Source organism: Mustela putorius, unplaced genomic scaffold, assembly GCF_011764305.1.
Source record: "Mustela putorius furo isolate JIRA1106 unplaced genomic scaffold, ASM1176430v1.1 tig00000083_pilon_pilon_pilon, whole genome shotgun sequence".
Taxonomy (NCBI): Eukaryota; Metazoa; Chordata; class Mammalia; order Carnivora; family Mustelidae; genus Mustela; species Mustela putorius.
In genome coordinates this window covers 21,238,322-21,247,315 of record NW_025421273.1, presented here as the reverse complement: position 1 = coordinate 21,247,315, position 8,994 = coordinate 21,238,322, and positions in this window count along the sequence as shown.

Genomic DNA, 8,994 nt, shown 5'->3' with positions numbered 1-8,994 from the left:
CCATGTGGGTGTGTCTCACCCAATGATTTGAAGGCCGGAGTAGAGGAAAACGCCTGACCCTCCTCAAATAAAAGATAATTTTTCCTGCCTACAGGCATGAACTGAAACATTGGCTATTCCTGGGTCTTCAGCCTGGTGGCCTTTAGACTGAAACTGAAACTTTAGCTCCCCTGGGTCTTCTGCTTTCTGACTCACCCCATATATCCTGAGACTTGCCAGTCTCCGTAATTATGAAAGCCAGTTCTTCCTTACAATGTATAAATCTATATCCTACTGGTTCTGTTTCTCTTATTCTTTCATACAATAATATTGGTATTGTAGGAACTGTGCTCAGCACTTTGGAAATACAGGGGCACAGCAAAGAGAAGAAGACAGAGTTCCTATTTTCAAGGCACTCACGGTGTAGGGAAGAAAGTTAACAGCCCAACCGATAGATGTATTGCTGTTGGGCAATGAGAAGAAGTTGGTGGAGCAGTGGAGCTAGGAGATGGGGTTTTAGGCAGAAGTACCAATGAGGTTAAAGGCAACAAGGCAAAAGGGCACAATCGGGTTGGGGGCTTTTGTGAAAAATTCTGGAAGACTGAAATTGATAGTATCCATCAGGTTCCAGTTAGGAAAACAGAAATCACATTCATTATTTTAACAGCAAGCCTCCACCTAGGAAGACTGGTTGAAGCAGGCATTGGAGGGCTAACAAAGTAAAACCAAAGCCCTGAGGTAGCAGAGATAGTTAAGTATGGGAAGCAGCAACCACCTCTCTGGCTGGGGGGGCAAAGGTGGAGTTTGGGATAACCAGAAGTTAGATGCTTAAAGATGTTTCTTTAAGGCTCCTGGGTGGCTCAGTCAGTTGAGCATCTGAGTCTTGATTTCTGTTTGGACTCAAGAAACAATGGCAGAAAAACACGGGGACCCAGACTTCTGATCTTTAGGAAGCACTTTTGCGTAGGGGAGGTTAAGAATTCTGGCCTTAAAATAGTTCAAAGGGGGCAGGGTTCAGATGTTGACTTTGCCAGCTACTTCAAGAACTGTGACCTCGAGTAAGACATTTAAGCTCTCTGCTTTACTTCCTTCCTTTATGTAATCAGGATAATCATGATATCCAGTAGAAAGGGTTAAATGTGAAAAATGGCTATATGATAAATATCTTGGGGCACCTGTGTAGCTCAATCAGCTAAGTGTCTGGATTCTGCTCAAGTCATGATTTCAGGGTCATGGGATGAAGGCCCATGTGAACTCCATGCTGAACAAGGAGTCTGCTTGTCCCTCTGCCCCTCCCTCTGCTAGTGCACTCTTTCTCTCCCAAATAAATAAATAAAATCTTAAAAAGAAAAAAAAGAAATCCTTGCCTTCTCTATCAAATTTTTGCTTAGGTATCCACCTCTCAGTGCAGATTTTCCTGATTACTATTTCAGATTGTACCCTCTTCATCCCTGCCCTCACCATTCATCTTTCCCCTCACATACCTTTTTCTTCTCTAAACTTTACCATCTTAAAACTTACAATTGAACTTTTCTTGTTTATTGTCGATCTCCCTAACTGGAAAGTGAGCTCCCTGAGAACTGAACATTTGTTCTGATTTGCTGTCTAATGCATAATTGTTATTCAATAAATATTTATTGTGTGAATGAAAAACCTTGCCTAGCAAATAGTAAACACAAAGAAATGTTTGCAATCACTAATAAGATGATCATTATTTTACTAGCGTTTTGGCCTCCCATAAACTCACTGCCACCACAGGACTGAACTTGGTTCTATGAAAGTGAGATGTTAAGCTACTTTGAAAGTCTCTCAAGAGAACTAACTGAACTAGAGTTCCAGGACCTCAATAATAGCTTGAAAATTTTGGTTTTTGGACATGTATTAGGACATTTTTCAAAACTAGCCAGTGGGGGAGTGGAGCCTGGATGGCCCAGCGGGTTAAGCATCCGACTCCTGATTTCAGCTCAGATCATGATCTCTGGGTCTGGGATCAAGACCTGCAAGGGCCCCATGCTCAGTGTGGGAGTCTGCTTGTCCTTCTTCTTCTGGTTATCCCCCTGCTCATATGCTCTCTCTCTTTTTTATTCAGATAAACAAACAAACAAATAAATAAAATCTTAAAAAATAAAAACAAAAAACTCCCCGCAAGACAAAACCAAAAAACTGGCCAGTTGCGTTAACTCTGTGGCTGTGCCTGAGGTAAAAACATCCTTCTTGGCCTACTTTCCTTTCAGTTATGATAAAAAAGAACCAGAAAAAGAACTTTCATGGCTAGAACATGCCAAAGTCACTAGTAACATGCTAACACCTGCAGATGAAACTTCTTCATTTGCCCTCCTGTAACTGCCAGGTAGCAGATTAAAATCTCAGCATTCCAGAGAGAAATTGTAGTACCTTATTACATGGTACATTAATAAAAATACTACTAACTGCTACTTCTACATGCTTTAATGGATAAAACTGATTTATTTTTATTATTTTTATTTATTTATTTTTTAACTTAATGAAGAAACCGACCACTTCCCTACCTTGAACTGATTGTGTGTATTTCTTTTTTTCTCTCAGTGTGGCCAGTTTGAAGCATCTTGATATGTGTTGGCTATATGGTCAAGGTTAAACATACCCTCATAGTAGAGAACATTTGGCATTCCCAGTGTCAACCACCTGGGTTGGCTGCTTAGTCACAAACTAAAGAAGAGGTGGGTGGCTTGCATGGACAATGTGTTACTCTTGTTTTCCATTTATGACCTACATGTGAGGCATCCAGCTACCTAGGAGGTCACTCTCAAGTAATGGGAGTTAAAGACAGGCTCTGTCACCTGGGGCTGGTGGGTGCTAATAGTGGTGGTGGCTCACACTGATTGAACATGCCCTGTATGCCCAGGCATTCTGGTCAATGAGTGGTCTCATCAGCTTTCACAGTAACTCCAAAAGATCAGTAGGTGCCACAGTTACCTTATCTTACAGATAAGAAACTTGAGGCTTAGAAGAATTAAATGAGTTTCCCAAGATTGCACATCTAGTAAGTAAAGCTACTGGGATTTGAATTGTGGTTCTGACCCCAAAATCATACTCTTGGTCATCTTTAAACAAGCCAGAGTATTAGAATCTGTATCTTGCTGAGGCTAGTTTTCCTTTGGTAAAGTCTTTTTGGAGGAACATTTGAGTCCTTTCTCAAATGTACAAATAGAGGAAAATGGGCCCTCTGCTCTTCCCTGGGTCACAGCAAGAAAAAAGGGCAGCGTCCTCTGAAACTAAGGATAGGGTTGGCAGGGTATTAGTGATCTCTTTCTGGGGTAGGCAACCCATGGACAAGTTACTTAGATTCTCAGTTCCCCTTTTTTCTCATCTGTGAAGCATAATATTAGCCAACTCATGGGGATATTATAACAATTAAATGAGATAATTTGTGCAAATAACTTAGCACAATGCCTGGAATGTGGTGAGCCTTACTAAACTTTTACATGTTACCAAGGAAGTGGTAACAAGGCATTTTCTTTTGCACAAGTTACTTCCCTTTCAGTGAGACTTCAATCTTTAAGATATCATAAACATCTTAGACAATCTCCTACAATCACATTTCCCAAAATGGGTTTGTTCCTTGTATCTTGGAGCCAAAATGCTTTGCTCTGAATGAGTTCTAGGATCAGTTGTGTTTTGGAAATACATTTAAAATTCCTTCCTTTTTGAAAATTAAATGCTTTGAGAGTTTTATAATAAAAACTCTGTTAAATTTGGTTTCACACAGCATCTTCTCAATGCTTCTTTTAAAGAACAACTAACTAAAATATTTTTAAGACTTTATTTTTCTTCTTTAGGGCAGTTTTAGGTTCACAGTGAAATTAAGAGGGAGGCACAGAAATTTCTTATACCCTCCCCCCCATCAACATCCTCCATCAGATTAGTGCAGTTGTCACAATTGGTAAATCTATATTAACATATCATAAACACCCAAAGTCTGTAGTTGACCTTTGGATTCACTCTTGCTATTGTATGTTCTGTGGGTTTGGAATAAATGTACAATGACATTCATCCATCATTATAGCATTGTATGATAGTACTTTCAGTATCCTAAAAATCCTCTGTGCTTCACTTATTTCTCCCTCTTCCCCAACCCCCTACAATCACTGGAAACCAGTACTTTTTTTTTTTATTGTTTCCATACTTTGCCTTTTTCAATGTCACATAGTTGAAATCATACAGTATTTCAGGTGTTCAAATTGCCTTCTTTTCCTTAGTAATAATCATTTAAGTTTCCTCCATGTGTTTTGCTGTCTTAATAGCTTATTTCTTTTTAGTACTGAATAACTTTCCACTGTCTGGATGTACCATAATTTATTTATCCATTTACCTACTGAAGGACATCTTGGTTGCTTCCACATCTTAGTAATTATGCATAAGGCTGCTATAAACAGCTGTGTGCAGGTTTTTGTGTGGACATAGTTTTCGACTCCTTTGGGTAAAGACCAAGAAGTGATATGGTAAGAGTATGCTTAATTTTATAAGAAACTGCCACACCCTTCCAGAGTGACTGTTGCATCTTGTCTTTCTATCAGCCATGAATGGGGAGTTCCTGTTGCTTCACATCCTGACTAGCATTTGGATTTGGTTATTTAAATATCTCATTGCTGCTTTAATTTTCATTTCTCTGATGACATAAGATATGAAACGTCTTTTTCATATGCGTATTTGCCATCTGTATATTTTTTTAATGAGGTGTCTAAGGTATTTGGCCAACTTTCAATTTTTTAAAATTGAGTTTTAAGAGTTCTTAGTGTAAATTTTAGATAGTGGTCCTTTATCAGATGTGTCTTTTCCAAGTGTTCTCTCCCAGTCTGTGGCTTGTTTTCTCATTCTTTTAACACTGTCTTTCCTGGAGCAAATTTTTTCAATTATAATGAGGTCCAGCTTGTCAGTGATTTCTTTCATGGACTGTGCCTTTGGTGTGGTATCTAGAAAGACATCACCACACCAAGGTCATCTAGATTTGCTTCTACATTATCTTCTAGGAGTTTTAGAACTCCAACTTTGTCCTCAATACTGTATCAACTATTCTGAGTCTTTTCCCTCTCCATATAAACTTTAGAATCAGGTTGTTAATAGTCACAAAATAACTTACCGGAATTATAATTTCTGAAGGCTTTTCATAATTAAAGATTTTTTAAAAAAAGATTTTATTTATTTACTTGACACAGAGAGAGATCACAAGTAGGCAGAGCAGCAGGCAGAGAGAAAAGGGGAAGCAGGCTTCCTGCTGAGGATACAGGGCTCAATCCCAGGGCCCTGAGATATGCCTTGAGCCGAAGGCAGCCGAAGCTTAACCCACTGAGCCACCCAGTCACCCCTCTGAATGTCTTTGATATAGAAGTTCCTTTTTTCATCTGGTAGTTACTAAAATTCTTTGGAATATACTTTTGAAATGGCACTGTATGTAATTTCCTAGTTATTTGTGAATGAGCCTCTTCAGCTAATTTTCAAGTTTGGGTTAATTTTCAAGTTTCTTTCTTTTATATAAAGATTTTATTTATTTATTTGATAGGTGGGAGCACAAGCAGGGGTAGCATCAGGCAAAGAGAGAGGGAGAAGCAGAAGCAGGCTCCCTACTGAGTAAGGAGCCTGATGTGGGGCTCAATCCCAGGACCCTGGGATAGTGACCTGAGCTGAAGGCAGACGCTTAACCGATTGAGCCACCCAGGTACCACAGTCATCAAGTTTCTTGATCATACTGTATATGACTCTTAATATCCACCATAGAACTGGGCACATAGTAAGTTCTTAACAAAACAAACATTGCTCAGGCAATTCATTGAATTCTGTGTTCTATTTCACAGAGAGAGCCCTTCAGCCTAGCCTTTTGTGAAATGACCCCACCTTTAGGCAGGCAATGTAATGTCATGGAACAGTGGATCAAAAATCTCTGTGGCTTTCTTTCCTTATTTATAACTTTGGTGTCTCAAGTTCAAAAGCTTCTGCGTTATTTTCTACCTTTAAATTCTTTGTAATCAAGAATTAGCGACATTAAAGTTGGTGAAGTTCTACCATACAAATATGCAAAATAAATGGAGGGGATATAATCTTGTTGAAATAAATGAAGATTAACAAAATGAGAAAAACAAAGGCAGTTAGTTCAGAGCTTGTTATAGAAAGGGGATCAGTCACCATCAGTTGTGTCTTGGAAGACTCAAAGGCAGCCAAAGTGGAAAAGCTTTAGAGTAGAAAGCAGAGAAAACTTCAGGTATGTCCTGATTGGAGGGTTTGGCATGGGAGAACTTTAGATTGGATAACTACAAGGGGAACCCATGCGATGAGTTAGGGTTCATATTTGGCTTTTTCTGGTGGGTCCTAAGTTAGTAACAGGGACAAAAATTAGGTAAGCTATCAGCTATTAATCAAATCCTAGCCATTTTGGGTTGGTTGTTACAGTGCTATGGTTTGGCTTCCTGGAGTGTTGCTAGAGATAGTAATCTGATGTCCTACAAGTGTGACTTAGAGTAGGCTGGCCTCCTGGACTGGTTACCATAGATAAAGATTTGTTTTCCTGGGCTAGTCACTGAAGGTTTGGGGTCAGAGTTCTATTTTTGGTCTGGTCTGGTCCTCATTAATTATGTAAAATTCTCAATTCAACCCAACTCAAAAGTAAGTCAAGAGACTGTACCCAGAATTATGGTTTGTGTTGTTAATAAAGACAACAATAGATAAACTACAGGTATTTCCAGATTTATTTTCTGGTAGTTCATGAGTATTACAAACCATTTGTGGGATGAAATAGTTAGCATTTTCTGATTCTAGAAAAGATGTCCTCTAAACCCTTACAAGAGTTGTGAGTTTCCAAAGATAAAAAGGACATTTTGGTGTCCGTGGCCTCAGAATTCTTGGGTACTCTCTATCATTCCTGTGGGAACTGGAATTCACAGAGATTTAACTCTTGGTGCTGATTATTTCTCGGAATATCAATTAAGATTGGACTAGGCTTGGTATAACATTTCTCAGAAATTTTGAAATAATTCTTAGGATCTCTGCTTATTATATTTTCTTTAATAAGAAAAGAAAGAAGTTACTGTCCAAGAGTCCACACTCTCTGGTCTATGGCCTTTTTTATACAGCCTGAGCTAAGAAGCTCCCCCGCTGCCCCCCTGCATTTTTAAATAAACAAACACAAACCAGAAAAAAAAAACCCACAAAAAAACAAAAATTAAAGAAGAGTATGGGATAGGAACTGTAGGTAACCTGCAAAGTCTAAAATATTTACTTTCTGTTCTTCTAAAGAAAATGTTTGCCAACTCTGATCTTGGTCAATTAATAGAAAGCCTTTGTTGGATTTTAGAAGTAGGGTCCTTTTTATTTTTACTGCAGTAGGGGTGGTGAGGTTGCGAGTGCTGTCTGACATGTCCATACCGTGGCTGTAGAGGAAACACCAGTCTTACCTGTCAGGCTGGACAAGGATGGAGCAGCTGGAGGTGTTCTCAGAGAATCTATCAGCTGACTCCCAGGAACTGTTGACCTGAGAGTTTCCCTTTGTGTTTTAATTTTCCCATTGTGCCTCCTCCCAGGTAACCTCTGCTTGGGCTGGCCCTGCGGCTTTTTCAGGTCTAGCCCTTGCCCTAGCTGGAGAGGAGTCAAGATTTTTAACGTTTCAGGGGGTTCTCATCCCAGAATCCCAGAGCCCAGTCCTTCTGTGTAAAACCCAAAGCATGTTCTTCTTACCTTTTCCGTTTCTGCGTGGTTCAGGGAAAGAAAGAAAGAAAAAAAGCTGAATTGACTTTCTGAGAAAATGATAGAGTGTAGTCATCAGACATGTGGGGACAATGTATAATAACAACCTCAAAAATGCTTACAGCATTACAGTAAGTGAAAATGTTGGACACAAATGTGGATAAACGACATAGTCCTACCTATTTAAAACAAATAATAGACAACCAACAAAATATGCTTCAAAACAAGGTATCAGGAAGGAAATACTTCAAAGTTAATGATGATTGCTACAAGGAATTGGATTTTTATGTTATGTTTATTTTTCTTTAAGTTTTTCTATACTTGTAAATTTTCCCACCAAAAACATGGATAGTTTTAAAATCAGATTTATATAAAAAGTAGTTTGACCTAGCACTACTTGGGTGTATTCTAATCAGAAGAAAATCTATACATTTATACTCAAATGTCTTCCTGGGAGCAGATGGAAAGTAGATCCATAAAGATGTAATTTGGATCAAATTGTCAAAGTCACCAAAAACTGACAGAAATGAAAACAAAACCAAAAACAAAAATAGTATTAGGGAGCCTGGAATATTCGGGTAACTGCTTCCATTCTCATTTTACTTGATAGGTGGAGATCTTTATTCTTGCTTTAAATGTTTTGATGTTGGAGCTACTAAGAATTATAGTTGGCCAATCCCTTAATATATTCAATTTTAAAATATGGAACTTTAAGTAGAAATAAAAATCCTGAATGTAGTTGAAACTTGCTGATGCTTTCTTTTTTACATAGGACAAATCCATTGCTTCTCATATTTATTTTAATTGCTTCTATAAATCGATTGGAACATTAAAAACCCAGAAGCCTGAATATCAGGAAGGAAAGGAGACTTGGTTACAACCTGTTGATAAGTCTTTGAAATACATGTTTATTTTGAGCCACGAAAGTGCTGTGTCTTAGCATCCTTTTCTTCTTAATAATGGAGAGCATTGTCTTCTCAGATAGATGGCCTATGAGTTGGCAATATGGCGACCCTGCACCTTTTCAGGGCACTGTCACCACTTTATTTTCACAGATCTTGTTTTTGTTGTAGCTTACTCTTCTTCCCTCCTTGGGCCATGTTTAGAAGTGTTAGTTATCAGAGTATATCACTCTACATTTACTGCCCTCAAGCTCAGCAGGGCTCTCCCATTGTTGGCTGCTCCCTGCCAGACCCTATAAGCCTGTCCTTTACTCATCCACTCTCTTGCTGACTTAAAGATTGTAAGCTTTTTGAGGGTAGGGACCACACCCTATTCTTTATATTCTGAGCAGCCATTTCA